General features: G+C 42.8%; 1 pseudogene; it reads right to left on the reverse strand.

Annotated features, from left to right (window-relative positions):
* Positions 1 to 435: 435 nt before the first annotated feature.
* The window catches only part of LOC127214762 (sodium- and chloride-dependent transporter XTRP3-like), a 92,577-nt pseudogene continuing 75,584 nt past the window's right edge, over positions 436 to 17,428 (reverse strand).

Raw genomic sequence — 17,428 nt, forward strand, 5'->3', positions numbered from 1 at the left:
TGAGAAGAATTGTAATGTGTTGCCCTAGGTGCTTCAAAAACCTCTGACACTGGATGAAAAGCAATTAGTATCTTGTTTTCTTTTGAGAAAAAAAAAAAACAAAACCAAAAATAACAACAAAAAACAAACAAACATAAACCGAAGTGCTTGTTTGGCTCCTCAGGGTTTTGGTCAAGTTTCTAATGACAGCTTACCTTGAATTCTAGGACTTCCTAGAGTCTAGGTGACAATGATCTTCAGTACTGGCCTTAACCGCTGACGACAAGAAGGCTACAAGTTGTAGTCTTCAGATGGCAAATAATGGAGGGAGTCTTCTAAGGGATGTGGTCCCCTCCCCAAGGTAGTCTTCTTTTTTCTAAGCTCCCTAATCCTCTTTACAGATTCAGGAGGTCCCAGACCAGCACTCCAGCCAAGGTGTTGCCACCAGCAGGCAGCAACTGTGAAACAGATAGTGGCTGACTTCCGTCCCTGGGAGGTCCATTCTTAGACCACTGGGGATGAACCTCCCCTCTTGAGGCAATTCCAGATGAAAATCCCCAGGGCCAGCAGGGTGATGCACATGGTAGATGAAGCCACCAGCAAACCGATGACAGCTGGTGCATGTGGGGGGTAATCCTTGGTCACCAGCTGCCCCTTGGGGAAGAGATTGAGCATCAGGGGAAGGTCCCTCCTATCAAGTCCAAGAGAACTGTTCACCCAAGCCTTCTATGAAGGGGAAGAGGCTAAAGAGTGAAGACTGTGGTGTCTACTACCCTGCAATTCAGAGAAACCACGAAGAAAGGTAATTCTGACCTTTGCGAGCATATGTGAGAGAATGTGTGTGAAGCCTATCCAGGAATGCCATTAAAACAATTTTTCTAGTACCTTATTCTAGAGCCCTAAATGTTATGTAACCTTCAGCACAGACTAATGGTTTCTGTGGTGGTAGAAATGTTCTGTATAAATATGTACAGTGTGGCACACCAGAGGATACTGGTACTTCTAGGGAAAGGCCCACTGTGATGCTTTGGGTCATCTCTTGCTCTCTCCATGCATCATGGTTAAAAACTCACAGCCCACTTCTGCTGTGCTAAATTGAGCATCTGTGAAATACTCACATGGAGCCTTCTCACAGCACAGCAATAGTCCCCTGTGTTCTGAGTGACTGTGTGGTCTCTGCCTTATTCCCCAGCCCTGCAGGAACATCGGGTACCTGAGTGCCATCCCAGGCTTGGTACTGCAGTGTCCCTGAGAGGATATAGTCACTCAGGTAGAAGACATAGAGGCTGATGATGAGTATTGGACTCACAAACGCCCACATGGCCTTCCAGTACCAGTTGAGGGAGCGGCAAGTCATGGCCTGAAGGTCACTTTCAAATCTGTTGGGAGCACAGAGAGAGACAGATTTATTCATGCTCTGGAGGGAGGGACTCTAGTTTGCATACCTTCTGCCCTTGGGAAGATGCTGTTCTGGTTTGATGTTTGAATGTGACCCCAACCCATCTGATCCTCTCTGGGGGAGCTATTGAGGTAAAGGCTGCCTGAGGATGACCAATGAAGAACTGGTCATGAGACATCATCTCCCCGGTGTTGGCCTTCAGAGGTCCCAGGTGTGGACCAGAGGTTAGTTCCCAGAGAAGGTGGGGGAGGGGGTGCCAGCCCTCTCAGTCCACAGGGCTACGGTGAGATTCCCTCTGCCCTCCCACTCTGTCCATCAGTGATGGTTCCGAGTATACTCTACTGCCTCCTAGAGATGGTCACTATGTGCTTGGAAGGGCCTGGCCTTGGCATGGGAGAGCAGGCAGAGTTAGAGCAGGAACAAAGCTGCTAGGCTTAAACTCAAGACCACCCTCTGCCTTCTCATCGTGGATATATTCTATCATAATGGCTGAAAGTCTGGGAATGCTAAAGATAGCCCCTGAGACTGTGAGAAGTGGACTTAAATGTGGTGTGGGGCCCTAGATAAGGATTGGTTTGGGAAGAAACTACAATTTACATAGATGCTCTCACATGCCAGGCTCTGGTCATGTACCAGAGCAGATTAAGCCTCCAAGGTAGTAGTCAGAGATCCCTTATATACTGGGGGTGCCAGGGCTTAGTGTTGTCAGATAACTGCACAACATGGCAGAGTCAATATTTGACTCTTTCCAGGTTTTCTTCTGACTTCCTAAGGCTTTCCATGGTGCCTCTGAATTCATAGTAGCCCTTCCCACTGCCATACCATACAATATCAGCCACTGGGAGGCTCCCTCAGGAGAGGATTAAGTGCTGGATTGGGAGCTACATGCATTTGTACTGTGGACCACAGAGACCCAATTTCAGAAAAAAAAAAAAAAAAAAACCAAGTGCTATCAGGCTTCGAGGAGCTGGGAAGAGGACACTTCCCACATGATAGCTAGGACATGTGATCAGATGTGACATTATCTATCCTGGACATAGAGCCATCAGAGGCACAGGAGGGTTCTCATGATCCTGGCTGGGTGGCAAGATGTTGAAATTAAAAATGGGTCTCTGTGGTGCACATTACATGTGCATACAGCACCTAGAACAACTTACCCAAGTGGAACTGAGTATTACCCTAGCAGGAGCACAGCTACACCCCTGCAGCCTTTCTGGAGTTGTCTTAGAAGCACATGGCCCCTAATTAGACCCTTCCACTGATTGTCTTGCCTTTTGCCACTCTCCCATGCCCCGCCTCCACTGCCTGGTGTCCTGATCTGAAATGGCCTCCTTGGGCAGGTAGCTGGAGATGACCTTGCTGTCCGTCAGAGGGGTGAGGATGGCCGCTGTGTTTCCAAGCATGCTCCCAAAACCCATCATCAGCAGCATGAAGATGTAGAGAACTGACCAGAGCTGGGACACTTCCATGTTTTTAATGGCCTCAGTGTAGACGATGAAGGCCAGGCCCGTGCCCTGAACAGCCTGCTGATGATTAAAAGACACCAGATATACATGTGAGTCAGAGGGGACAAGAATGAAACACCATAGTTCGGATGTGGAATGTCTACCCTCCCTGTCTTGCTGCACTCTTCGAGGTGTGTAACTGTAACACCAAAAATAAAAACCCAGAGACAGATATTGGGGTTCAAGCTTCAAGCTGAGGTCAGAGAAGCAAAGCAGCTGAGCCACTAGGTCTCACATCTACCTCAGTCCAAAAGGGGGCGATCCTGTCTCCACAAGGACTCCAGCAAACCTCAGACTGCTGCCTATCCTCGGGGTGGCTAGAGATTAAATCTCACAATGCTGCCTGAGACACTGGATTCCTGTCTTTCATATGCCTCTCTAGAGCAGGGATTAAAGGCATGAGCTCTGTTAAATCTTTTAGACTGATTCACTCTAGTGTATCCCTGGGAGGTCTCGAACTCCCAGAAATCCACCCAAAGGCATGTGCCACCACTGCCTGGCTAGCTAGTATGGTTTCTGGGATTAAAGGTATGTATCACCATTGCCTGACCTCTATAGCTTGTGGCTGGCTTTGCTTTCTGAATCCTCAGGCAAGCTTTGATAAGTCATAAGTAATATATCACCACATATAACTTTCAGAGCTGGGCTCTCACTGGAGAAAGTAGATCATTGGGTAAGTGTCTTGAGATTGTATAGCCCGCTGTCATTTCCTGTCTGTTCTTTGCTTCCTTGTCCATCAATAGTTAAAATCTTAGGCTCATGAGTCTATTGTCATGAATTGTACAATCCTTCTCCACCATGTTAGATTGTGCCTTTCAATCCAGAAATAAAATAAGTGCCTCACTCATGACCATGTTAGGTATTTGGTTATAGCAACACAATTTTGTATTGACTGATACAAAAATGAAATAAGCTAAATGGTATAAGCAAAGGGGGAATAGTAGGCTTCAGGAGCAGATGAGGATAACATGACACTGAACATTTTAAGTGAATATTAGATATCACACAACAATTATTTCACTATTATTAGCAGGAGCCGTCAATTCTAAACAATGTCAGTGTTAAAATACACCCTACTGGGGTACTCTGAACTCACTTTCCTGCCCATGACTACCACCGAAAGCACCACATTGTAGACAATTGGAATCAATGACTTAAAAAAATAGTGTTTTCAATGATTAACATAATTATTGGTTTAAAATGTCACTGTAATGTTAATATTGAATTAGACATGGTTGAAGAGAGAATTAGTGGGCAGGGAGTTATTTCTCAGTGTAATTCTGTTCAATAGAATGTAGTTTGACCTAAAGATGTCTTTGTACACTGTGAACCTTAAGCTAATCACATCAGCCAGCCTCTAAGAGCCAGGTAGCCAACTGCTTAAAACAAGGTTCAAAGAATGCAAATATAAGTTTTACCCAATGAGCACTCTGTATACTTCTATTTTCTTTTTAAAATTTTATTTTATATGAATTGGTGTTTTGCTCGCATGCATGTGGTGTTTGTGTGTGTGTGAGAGAGAGCGAGCAAGCGAGAGAGAGAGAGAGAGAGAGAGAGAGAGAGAGAGAGAGAGAGATCCTTTAGAGCTTGAGTTACAGGGTGCTGAGAATTGAACCCATGTCCTCTGGAAAAGCGGATAGTTTCCTGAACCACTGAGCCATCTCTCCAGCCCCCTCATTTCCACTTTCTATATTTAATTTTCTTTTCTTTTGATATCCTGCACATGTGAGGGTAGAACATTCTGAATTTCATTTTGCCCAGTATGTTTTCTAACTACAGAATCAAGCCAATTAAAATCTATGAAAGTGATTCTGTCTTACTTTTCTGTTGTGACAAAATGCCATGACCAAGGCCACAGAAAATAAAGTGTTTAATTTGGGGTGCATGTTTACAGAGGGTTAGAGTCCATGGCCATCATGGTGAGGACATGGCAGCTGGCAGGCAGGCATGGTGTTGGCCCATGAGCGCTTATATCCCTTTCTGCAAACAGGAACCAGAGGGAGCTATTTGGGAATGGCCTGGGCTTCTGAAACCTCAGGCCCACTGCCAGCATCAGAACACCTCCAATGAGGCCACACTTCTTAATCCTTCCCAAAGAACTGTACCAAATGGGGGGCAAGTATTCAAACATATGCACATATGGGGGGCATTCTCATTCAAACCACCACACCCCACACCTTGTCTGCCATAGGCTTGTGGCCATATCATAATGCAAAATGACTTTCGTCCAACTCTAACAGTCCCCACAGTCTTTCATGGTGTGAACACTATTTTAAGTTTCTTCTGAGACCCCAAGGCAACTTTTAATTATAACTCCTTGTAAAATCAAAAAGTAAATTATAAACTTCAATGTAAAACAGCATAGAATATACATTACCATTTCAAAAGGGAGGAATGGTAATATAGTTAGAAAATACTGGAGCAAGGCATGACAGAAATCCAGCGGGGCAATCTTCAAATCCTGTATCTCTAATCTATTTCTAATAGGCAAATGGAAATTCAGGAGGGCAAACTCCAAATCCTATAGCTCTAATCTGCTGCCAATGGGCTTAGATGGCTCTTCCCTTCAAGTTCCGCTGGCTACAACATGTGTCTTTCTCTCTTGATTTGGTCCCAAGCTTCTTGGTAAGTCTATGATTTTGACATTTCCAAGATCTTGAGGTCTCCAATGCAATCCAGGCTTCATTTTCATAAATTCACATATAGCTTCTCTGGTTTCCTTGAAGGGATTCCCATGCCAAACACCTCGCTTCAGAGGATTTTCTTAACTGCGGAGGAAGATTCCACAACTCCTTTACTCCAGTATCATTCAGGGATCTAAAGCCAGAATGACCTGGCCAATGAAGCCAAGTTCAGCCATTTTGGTTGGAGCCTGTTCCCCTTCTTGAATTATATTTGCATAACATTTTCCCCCATTGCAGCTTTATAGAAATACAAAAGGCATTTCCTTTATGCAAGTTTTCGGGTTAGCTGGGTGGGGTCTTCACCCAAAGACAACACTCCCTTTATTCCATTTCACACTAGGCCTCTCCTTATCTCTTTCAGTACAGACATCAAATTTCTTGGTGCTTTTTCCCCTCCTCAAACTATACATTTTGTGTTTCTTTTTGCCCTGCTTATTATTTTTTATGGTAGCTCTGCATGAATGTGATTACTAATAACCATGCAACAGAGTTAATATTAGGCTGTTTTGAAATATCCTCTGCCTATAAAATTAGTCCAACTATTTCAATTTGCCCTCAGGCAGAAAGCATCCTCATTTTTTCCCCAAGCACCACAAGAATGGTTTCTAACACTGTCACTAATTTTGTTGCCCTCTGAAGTTTCTTGAGCTAAGCATCCACAACCCTCAATGATCTTAGCACTGTTGTCTCCAAGCTCTTACTAGGATGTCCATTCAGCCCTGCTTATAGCAGTCAACAGCTTTCCTAATCCAATTTCCCCAGGTTTTCCATATTCCTTCCAAAAGCAGCATGGCTAGCTTCCTGTCACAGCAATGCCCCACCCCTTAGTACCAACATTTGTCTTCCTCTTATTAAAAAGAAAGTGTTTAATTTGGGGCTGCAGAAGGTTAGAATCCATGATCATCATGAGGAAAGCATAGCAGCAGGCAGCAGGCAGGCAGGCAGGCAGGCATGCAGGCAGCAGGTAGGCAGGCAGGCAGCAGTCAGGCAGGAAGGCAGGCAGAAAGACACACCTCTTCCAACAAGGCCACACCTCTTAATCCTTCCTAAACCGTTCTACCAGCTAGGGAACAAGTATTTAAACATGTGAGTTTATGGGGACATTCTCATTAAACTACCTCAGATTCCCTTTTAACAACATAGAAGATAACCCAAAGAAATGATGACATGGATAGTGTAATATGCAATCAAAAAGTTATAAGACCTGTGGAATAGGAGGGAAAAGATTAACATAAATCTAAATGAAGATTTTCAAGGAGAAAAGAGCATTCATTGTCTGCTCTGCCAAATGACCTGGGTTCAATTCCCAGTACCCACAGTGGCTTATAGAGTGGCTAACTCTGATTCCAGAGATCTGACAGCATTTTCCGACTTCTATGGGCACTGGGAATGCACATGGTTCATGTAGACAAAAATACACATAAAACAATGTTTAAAAAGACTGTTATACATTGACAGGCAGTGATAGAATACGCCTTTAATACCAGCAATCAGGAAGCAGAGGCAGGCAGATCTCTGTTTGAGGCCAGCCTGGTCTACAGAGGAAGTTCCAGGAGAGTCTAGGCTACACAGAAAAAGCCTGCCTCAAAAAGAAGCAAGCAAGTAAACAAGCAGACAAATAAAAAATAAGAAATACAGAATGAAAGAAAGAAAACAAATGGGGCCAAAAACATATGTTTATATGGAAGCAAAATCTAACAAAATTTACAATCCTTAGAACTTGCCCTTTCCAGGCAAGATGGCTCAAACCTTTAATCCCAGAACTCAGGAGGCAGAGACTGTCAGATCTATGTGAGTTCAAGGCTAGCCTGGTCTACAAAATAAGTTATAGGACAGCCAGGGGTGTTACACAGAGAAACTCTGTCTTGAGCAGACATCCTTCTCCACCCCCCAGATAAACAAACTTGCCTTATAGAACAATATTTTAAAAGAAGATTTATTTAGTTATATGTATATATACATGTATATGTATATGTACATGTTTTTGTACCATGTCTGTGCAGGTGCCCACAAGGCCAGAAGGAAACATCAGATTCTCTGGAGTTGACTTTGAAGTACTTGATGTGAGTGTTGGGAACTAAACTCCGGTCTTCTGGAAGAACACCAAGCTTTTCTAACTGCTGAACCATCTCTTTAGCCCCACAGGAAGGTATTTTAAAGCTAGTTCCTCTCTCCCAAAGATAGCTGGAATGCAAGAAAGAGTATTTACAAATAAAATGTGTGTGTGTGTGTGTGTGTGTGTGTGTGTGTGTGTGTGTGTGTCCATCCCTGGAGCCAGAGACTGATCTCAGTGCCTTGTGCATCCTAAGTTTGCGGTATTTAGAAAGTTATAGGCTCAAAGGGCCTGAACTGCATGACGATAATGTTTAAAATGGAAGAGGGGAACCAGGTCTGGCACATACCGGAAGGAGATATGAAAGTCCAAATTTCAAACAGTAGAGAATATATACTAGAAAGGAAAGGAAATAAGAGAGAGAGAGAGAGAGAGAGAGAGAGAGAGAGAGAGAGAGAGAGAGAGAATGGCAGGAGCAGGGGAAAGAAATAATTCTAAAACTATAAAATAAAATAAAATTAGTAATTATAACATCTTGGACATAAAGCCAATCTCAAAAAAAAAAAAAAAAAAAAAAAGCGAGGAAAAACTAAGTGTCAGAACCAAAAGAAGGGAACTGAATGGATGCCAAAGTTTAGAACAGGAGCCATAGATGCACAAGTGGGATCTAGATCTCGAATCCTGGGTGTCAGCATCTGCGTGTCTGTGTTGTGCAGGAATGGAGGGTCAGGCTATAGATCCTATAGGCAGGGCTCAGAGCTTTACAATGGTGCTGGTTAGTTTTATGTCAACTTAACACAAACTAGAGTTATCTGAAAGGAGGGGACCACAACTGAGAAGATGCTTCCATAAGTTGCAGGGCATTTTCTTAATTAGTGATGGGGAGGGGAGCAGCCCATTGTGGCTGGTGCCATCCTTGGCCTGGTGGTACTGAGTTCTTAAAGAACGTAAGCTGATCATGCCATGAGCAAGCCAGTAAGCAGCAACCCTCTGTGGCCTCTACATCAGTTCTTATCTACAGGAATCTACCTTGAGTTCCTGATGGAGGTGTAAGCCAAATAAACCCTTTCCTCCCCAACTTGCTTTGGGTCATGGCCTTTCCTCATAGCAATTATTACTCTAACTAGAACAACAAGCAAAAAGAGGAAAGTGTTGTATCTCTCCGTGGACAATGGTAAACCCCAGAAAACAAAACAAAACAAAACAAACAAACAAACAAACAAAAAAACCAACCAACTACTCCCTAACCTAACCAATAAGCAAAGGCCATGGAAACTTTATCCTGGCCTTGAAAGTATTCTCTAAAAGCAGTCTGAAAAAGCCTTTATAGTAAATCAAAGAACTAGTCAGAGTGTTCACCTAACACTTGGAATTTCACTGTGTTCAAAGTACAGGAAAACAATTGTGCCTGAGACTCCAATAAAATCAGTAATAATAGTGAAACCACAATAAAAAAGGGTTGAAATACAGACACTGAAAAGAAATGTGCTAAATCATATCCGCAGGTTATAGGATAGTTTATAGAGTAAACAGAAGCAATCTGTAGTTGTGAGAATTCATTAGGAAATGCATCAAGATTTCAAGGTACAAGACTAACATAAAAAAATGTTTGTTTCTTCTGCCACCAACATAAACAACCGTAGAAATAAGGAGAAAGACACTATTTACAATAGCAATGTAACAGAAGATATGCAAAGACATTCACAAAGGAAATTATCTGACAGAGTTAGGTGAATGAGAGAAAGCATGTTCCTAAATCAAAACCCAATCCCCTGGAACAAAGACGGAGGGAGAGATAACACTCTTCCATATCCCTACAGAGTTTAACTAAAAGGTGAGCCACAAGAGAAGGCCACAGTCAACAACAGAGAGTAAGAAAACATAAAAACCAAAAATACTTAATGTTAGATTTACAAGGCCATCCAGGGCTACATGAGAAGTGAATCAGTCTAAAAGAGAAACAGAGCTCACAGCTTTAAACCCCAGCACTAATATATAAGATAGGAGCAGGGCATTAAGGATTTAGTCTTGGCAATTTGTCTCCAGCTTGCTATGGATAATATCTCTCCAGCCCTGGTACAGGACCGAGCTCTCTGGTAGCCTAGATGCTTTGCTTCTCTGATCTTCATTGCTTTATTAGTTCATAAACAATGTATCAACCACAATCATCGTACTTGAGCAGCTTTTTATGACTATTCTTTTTGCACTTTTATAGTAATTCCTCTATTCTTACACCTCAAACATGTATTTTCCCTCTAAATTATACCAGAAAGAAGGGGTAAAGAGGGAGGATAGAGAGAGGGTGAATAAGAATAAGGAGCAATGATACTTATGTATTAAAATGCCATAATTAAATTTGGTTTTTATGTATTTACTATTTTAAAATTGTCATTACTTAGTAAAACTGCTAACAAAACAATATTATTTATTTAAGTCTCCCCCTTACTCTGTGAATGTGTGTGTGAGTTCCTAAATATTTTCTTCATGATATTGACTATTTCTTTTATTGCACAGAAAGTTCTTTCTTTGATGTAATCCTACTGGTTTTTACTTTGTTGCAAGTTTTCGGGTCTTATCCCAAAACATAGGTACACAAAAATCTAAGTCTTCAAGTGTTTCGCCTTAGACTTTTCATACTTTGGACTTTTGTACAGCATGTGAGATGTGGATCTAGCATCAGCAATTGATTTGATGGCTTTCCAATGTATTCTCGTGGTGTCTTTGACAGAAATATGTGGTTTTCCAGGTACTCTACTATGTTCTACTTGTCTCCTTGTCTTTTCTCAAGCCAATACCAGACACATTGTAGACAGACTTAAAATCAGGTATTAATATGACTTCAGTTTCGTTCTTTTATTCAATAGTGTCATGTAGATTTTAAGATTTTTTTTCTGATTCTATGAATATTATTATTGGTAAGGATTGAACTGGATCTGTAAACTGTCTTGGGTAGTATGTACACTTTAATAATAATAATAATAATAATAATAATAATAATAATACCAACTCTGTGATGGTTTGAATGAGAATGGCCCCCACAGGCTCATATATTTGAGCCCTTGGTTCACAGTGGGTAGAACTATTTTAGAAGGTTAGTAGAAGTGGCCTTGTTGAAGGGAGTGCGTATGCCACTGAGGGAGCCCAGGTTGAACCCAATCTCTCTCTTTCTTCTCCCATCTCCTACCTCCTCCTCCTTCTCCATTCACCCTTCCCCTCCCTCTGCCTCTTGCCTGTGGATTAGATATAAGCAGGCATTCTTCCTGCCTGCCTGCTGCCACACTTCCTGCCACAATCATAGACTCAAAGAAACTGTAAGCAAAGTCTCAATTAAATTCTTCTTTTTGATAAGCATAGTACAGAGTACATAGTACATAGTACAGAGTACAGAGTACATAGAACATAGTGTCTCTTCACAGGAACAGAAAATTAACTAGGACATCTTCTGCTCCATAGAGTATCTTTCCTTTCCTGGAGTCATCTTGACATCTTTCATTAATATTTTCACAGTTTTATTGCCAATACCTCTCATTCCCTTAATTCTTTTTATTCAGAGCTCAAACAACTGGAGAGCAAAGAGTCCACCTTAAAAAATGGGCAAAGAAATGGGCTACATAGACATTATTTAAAAAGACATGAGGGGACTTTAGGGTTGGCTCAGTGGTTAAGAGCGCCTGCTGTTCCTGCAGAGGACCTGGGTTCAGTTTCCAGCATCCACCTGGCAACTCATAACCACTGTCATAGCCCTCTTCTTATCCCTGCGAGTGTCAGACATACATGTGGCATACACATACACATGCAAGCAAAATATTCATATGTGTCAAATAAAATAAATACATCTAAAAAGTTAAGACACAAATAGCCAGCAAATATATGAACAAAAATTCAGCATCATTAATCTTCAAGGGAATACAAATAAAAACCACAATTAGATATTATTGCAAAGGGATCTTAAAAGCCATGTGTCAAGGATATAGCAGCACTCTCATTTTTACTGTGATATTCCTTTAAAAAAAATCTAGGATATAAAACCATCCATGGAAAGTGAACATATAGAAATCACATGGTATGTATCCACAAAGGAATACTACTTAGCCATAAAAAGAATGAAATCTTGTCACACGTAAAGGTATAGACAAGTTCAGGCATCATGGTAAATAAAACAAATCATAGACAAATAATGCATTTTTTGCACTCATTTGTAGAAAGTGGTAAATGAACCTCCAAGAAGATGGGAAAGGCAGCGAAGGAAGACAGAGGTTAGACAAGAGTCACCAAAATACAGGAATTAGAAGCAGAAATCATTGCTTCTTTGCCCAGCACTATAGGTAACTCTAATCTACAAGAATCCATGATACATAAAAATAACTAGAAGAGTAAAAAAATGTATATATAATTCATGTATGAGGAGAAGGAAATGTTAGTGGCATTGGTCTAGCTGCTATGTGTTTCATACTTGTATCAAAGCATCAGGCCCTTCATAAGCATGCACGGATATTATGTTAATAAATAAAATTTAAAAACAATGTATCATGGGCATAAAACTGTAAGGGATTTTGCCTAGATTCATAGACAAAAACAAAACGAAACAAAACTTTTCACAAGGTTGGTTTTGTTTTATCAATCTTCTTTTAGGTTAGATCCACCTCTGAGAAACCCAGCTAGTAACCCATATCTTGATATGCTTGAATTAATCTCAGACTTCCATTTCTTCCTTGGCATGGCACCATACTTCATGAACTTCTAAGACTGTCAGAAGGACACTGAGAAAGTGGGATATATGTTTACCATGGCTGCTTACACATTTAGGGGGTTAGTGAATTTACCCAAATATCTAATATGTCAAACCAGGTGAGATGCAAATGGATAAGAGTCTTTTTGCCAGTGATGTGAAAGAAATTCAGGGGCATGGTGGAGGTCTGATCCCGGTCCATAACACTGGGCACTTAGAAGACATTTGGGGAAAGCTCTGGACTTCCCCCCCTACCCCGCCAGTGGTCCGTGTTTCTTATGGGCTTTCTAGAGTCCTCACAAAGTGGCTTCCTTCTTTTTCTTGTGGGAAGGATGGCTGGATATGTGATCTAGCTTTAGCTTAACCTATCAGGAGAAATAACACTGACCAGTAAGTAAAACTTCAGAGGAGAATAATGTCCAGACTCTACTTATTTTCACAACTATAAGAGGCCTGGAGAGGAAAGGACTGCTTTAATATTCAAGGGTACAGACATCGCCCTTAGATCTTTTGGATCATGCTTGGTCTAGGTTGGGACAGAGAAGATGCTGCAAGGTCTGAGCTCAGCTGAGAAAGAACACCCAGATTCTTATGCTCAGCTGTGAGGCAAAGTGCTGTGGGGCTAAGATGACTATGTGGGGCTGGCCACTATGGGGACTTAGAAAACAATGTGAAATGTCACGCCAGGCACAACATTGGTGTTGTCATGCAATATCTCAATGACATAGGTTGTTCTAAGCTTGATGCCTCATGAAAGAACAAAAGCAAACAAACATGTCAATACTGGAGAAGGCAGGCAGGTGATCAGAAGAGTGAGATCTAGGGGTCTCATGGGATTCTCAGAAGAAGACAAATTGTAAATGACTAAGTCACAAAAGATGTGAAGAGAACATTCATGCTGCATTTCACCAATAGGATGGGAAGAGCTTGGAGTAAATCTGGTCTATGTCCTGAGTGTGCAGTCCCTGGCTGTGATTTTGTGAAGAATACTTTGCCTATCTAAGCCTTTTGGGAGTGACCTCATGTATCTACTCTGAGGGGCTGTTACAAGAATAAGACACCGTGATCAACTATGGATTTGCTTTGCTGAATAGCTGAGTATGGAGCATTCACCCCAGCTTGAAACAGGTATGAGTGATGGAAATACAGCAGATACTCCAGCCCTAGGATGAATGGAAACCTGGGCATTTCAACAGAAAGAACGAGCTTAGGCAAATAAAAGGCCTTTGCTGGGTATTTTGGCATATCTGTGGCCTAAAATCCCAACACTCAGAAGGCTGAGTCAGGAGGATCACTGAGTTTGAGGCCAACTTGGGCCGTTCAGCCAGTTTCATGCCAGCCTGAAGTACATAAGGAGACACTTTAAAAATAAAAGCCAAAACAAGAACTAAAAACCCATACCACACAACAGAACAAAACAAAACAAAACAAAACAAAACAAAACAAAAAAACCAAGGGAGAACCCAACAGTTCTGGGTAGTATTGATTTCCTGAAAGCACTTTGAAATGGGACCCCAAATCCAACTACACAATAAAGTCCCCAGAGGCTGGCTAGTCTGATGTTGAGGTTCTCTCCACAGAATAATAGCTCTGGCATTTGAGGTGGAAGGACTGAATAGCAGGGTGTTTGAATATCTCCATGAAATGACCTGGTACAGGTGAGTGTGAGAACTGGCTGGGGCCTGTCATTTCAGATTCAGTGCTACAACTTTAATCACTTCTGACACCCTCCACTGTCAGCTAGTACAGGGACATGCCAATAACACCATCCATGCCTTCTGACCCACTGAGCCTCTACTCTGGACAGCAAGAGACAGCTCTAGCATGGACCAGATTCAGTCCCATCACACTCCCTAGCACACCTTGCTGGTTGACTCAGTGCCCCTCAGGATGCACAGATACACCATCAGCCAGGCCAGGATGAGGCACAGTGCTGGCTCCCACTGCACTCCTCCATTCTCCTGGATGGATGGTGAGATGTTGAGTGTTTTCCTGCACCAGAAGTACTGCATTGACGAAGCCTTTTCATACTCCTCATCGTAGCCTGTGCGGTTACCATTCAGTGGGCAGACAGACCACAGCAGGGGATCCTTTGGAATGAAGTGAGAATCAACAGAGAGTCAAGGGAAAGGCCAAGGGCTTGGTGGGATGATAGAAAGCATCTTTGACAGGAGGCTTCACACCTTGTCCTGAAAATATGGGCTAGCCTGGCTTGCACGAAACAACAGAGTACAGTGGATCAGAGGCTTCCTGGCCTAGTCTTTCCAGATCCTTGTAGCTACCCTGTTCAAAACCAGTTGTAGGGCTGGAGAGATGGCTCACTAGTTAAGGGTACTGGCTGTTTTTCCCCAGGTTAGAGTCCCAGTAACTATAGGATGGCTCCCCTTCTGTAACTCTAGTCCCAGGGAATTTGACACGCTCTCCTGGCCTCTGCAGGCACCAGGCATGCATGTTGTACATAGACATTCAGGTGAAACACCCATATACATAAAATAAATAAGATAAACTTTAAAAATAATTTAAAAACAAAGCTGTGAACGTACTTGAGTTAGAATCTTGAACAGTGAGCCCATTTGGATGGACTGGCCACAGGAGGGAGACACTGTGGTATCTGATGGAACCAGCAGCAGGTCCCAGCTAAGAAACAGAAGACCTCTAAGCTCAGTTGCCTAGCCGACATTCTCTGGGCCCTCTGCTGAGGCCACTCTAACTCACACTGTTTCACATATTTGGCTGCAAATCTGAGGATACCTCTGGGGTCCTTTGCTTGAGATGAGCTTGACTTCAGGTTTTTTTTTTTTTTTTGTTTGTTTGTTTTTGTTTTTATTTTTTGTTTTATAATATTCCTGCCAATGAACATGCTACATGAAGAAGCTCTAGGGCATGGAACAACTGAGAGATTTTCAGTTTTCTTCTCCCTTCATCTGCATCAGAAGGTAAAGATAGGGTCCTTACATTTGCTTGGCTAAAGGTACCCGCTAAGAAGGACGACACCCTCCCATAAAGTAGAGTCCTGTAGAGTCACTTGTAGCTCGTGGGATTGAACAAAAGCTCTTATGTCGTGTATATGGCCATGCCAGTGTAGATTTATATGTTCCGGGGACCTGCATGGCCCATAGACGTCCAAGTGAAGGTCTGCTGTGTAATTATCCTATGACCTTGGGAGAGGATTTACTGCAGAGGTAAGGGGGGGGGATTTTTGTGAAGTATGGAATGCATGGATATTAGAGTGGTAATTCCTGGGTCCTTCTCTTCTTTTTCCATCTGGAAAGAGGCTGATATGGAGGCAGTGGGATTAGAGTATCTGAGAGTAAAAAGGATGAAGATGGGGGGTGGGGTGGGATAGAATATGACTGGTGAAGAGGAACATTCCAGCGCTCAGTGTGGAATTGTGGCATTTATTTATTTTCCCCAAAGCCTAGACCCTTCCAGAATATCAGTAACAAGAATTTAGATAATGCACTGTTTAAAATGCTTGTCATTGAAAATATTCCTGTAGATATTCCAATGAGTGCTGTGGACCTGCTCCTCAGAAATGAGTGTGCACATGTGTGTACACACATGCAAACACACACGCATGTGCACGCACACACACACAGTGCATAGTTTGGCTTACATTGTCACAAGTAGTGGATCCAGATTCTGTCATCCCTGCTTGGCTTGTGGCTCCCATCACGCTACCCCCTCACTGAGAGGGTTCCCACAGGCTGGCGTTCTCATCCTCTACCAGCTCCCCACTTGGTGAGTGGCCCTGCATTTTCTACCCTTTTTGCTTTTGCTCTGGCCAGAGGTTGGCTTACCTGGAAGGAATGGAAGAGATACCAGAAGCCCCAGGCATTGATGACGTTGTAGTACATTGAGAGGAAGGAGGAGACCACCACACTAGCAACACCTGTGAGCAAAGCAGAGGGCCATGCTGAAGATCAGATGTGTGTAATTTAACCAGTGGGACTTGAATGACACAACTATGGTGACATCCCCAAACAAGAACACTCTTCCTTTAGGCTTTCATTAGACCTGATACTACACCTATGACATCTTCTTGAGAATTACTACCCCTCAACTCTGATCATCTGAGATGGTAGATCAGTATTGGTTTTTTGACATCTAAGTGTCAGGTCCTGGGCTCAGTATTTTGTGTGCAGTTAGTTCACACAAAAGCATTATCCTCCTTCCAAAGAGCAAACTAAAGCTCAGAGCTTTCCCAAAACTACCCAGCAGAGCTATGGAGAAGGGCCAACTACATGCCTGATGTGAACTTGCTCCTTTTGGAGGTGGAGTTCCTGGAGCCAGCCCCATCCATGTGGCAGGAGTGTGACAGACAGACAACACTTACCCCCAGCCTGGTCTGATCTATGAGGTCCCACAGAGGGTATCACTGTGAGAAGTGAGAGTTTGCCATTAGGTTGCTCTAAAGTGAGTTTACTTGGGAGTGTTGTCAACCTTTGTCATCCCACACATAACCAGAAGAGTTGTAAGTTGTTGACTTTGCATGTGGCAGACTATACAGGTATCAATAGCATTACAGAGCAACTCCTCCCACTCCACTGGGAACTCAGGCCAGTAAGTGCATGTCAGTGCCCAAGGGGCCAGGCAGCCTCCCCTGTTTTCCAATATACAGCATACATTGCTGCCTCAGCACACTCTGATGGCCTTCATAGCTCTTCATCATGAGGAGGCAGTTTGAAGATGATGAGTTCTAATACCCCGAACATATTTCTTCCAAAGATGCAGGAGGTCACATCAGGTGGACCCTTCCTCATTCCTAAACAATGGCTCAGGCTTCCTGTCTGCTTCCCTTTCTTGGACATGAAAAGTACACAGAACATGTATGAACTCTGATGGCTCTAGATCCTGGTCTTTTACAAACTAGGAGAATCACATCAGGGAGGTGCCAGGGGACAGTGACTGAAGGTCACTCTGGAAGGGTGCAGTAGGCCACACCTGGTATGTTCACATAGATGCTTGGCTTGTGCATCCAGGTATCACTATGATGCCCCAACGCCCCTAAGTGGTGTGGTGAAGATGAAATGACCTCACACTCGTGCATGCCATGTTCAGCACCAGGCACACATTAAG

Source organism: Phodopus roborovskii, unplaced genomic scaffold (genome assembly GCF_943737965.1).
Source record: "Phodopus roborovskii unplaced genomic scaffold, PHOROB, whole genome shotgun sequence".
NCBI classification, from domain to species: Eukaryota; Metazoa; Chordata; class Mammalia; order Rodentia; family Cricetidae; genus Phodopus; species Phodopus roborovskii.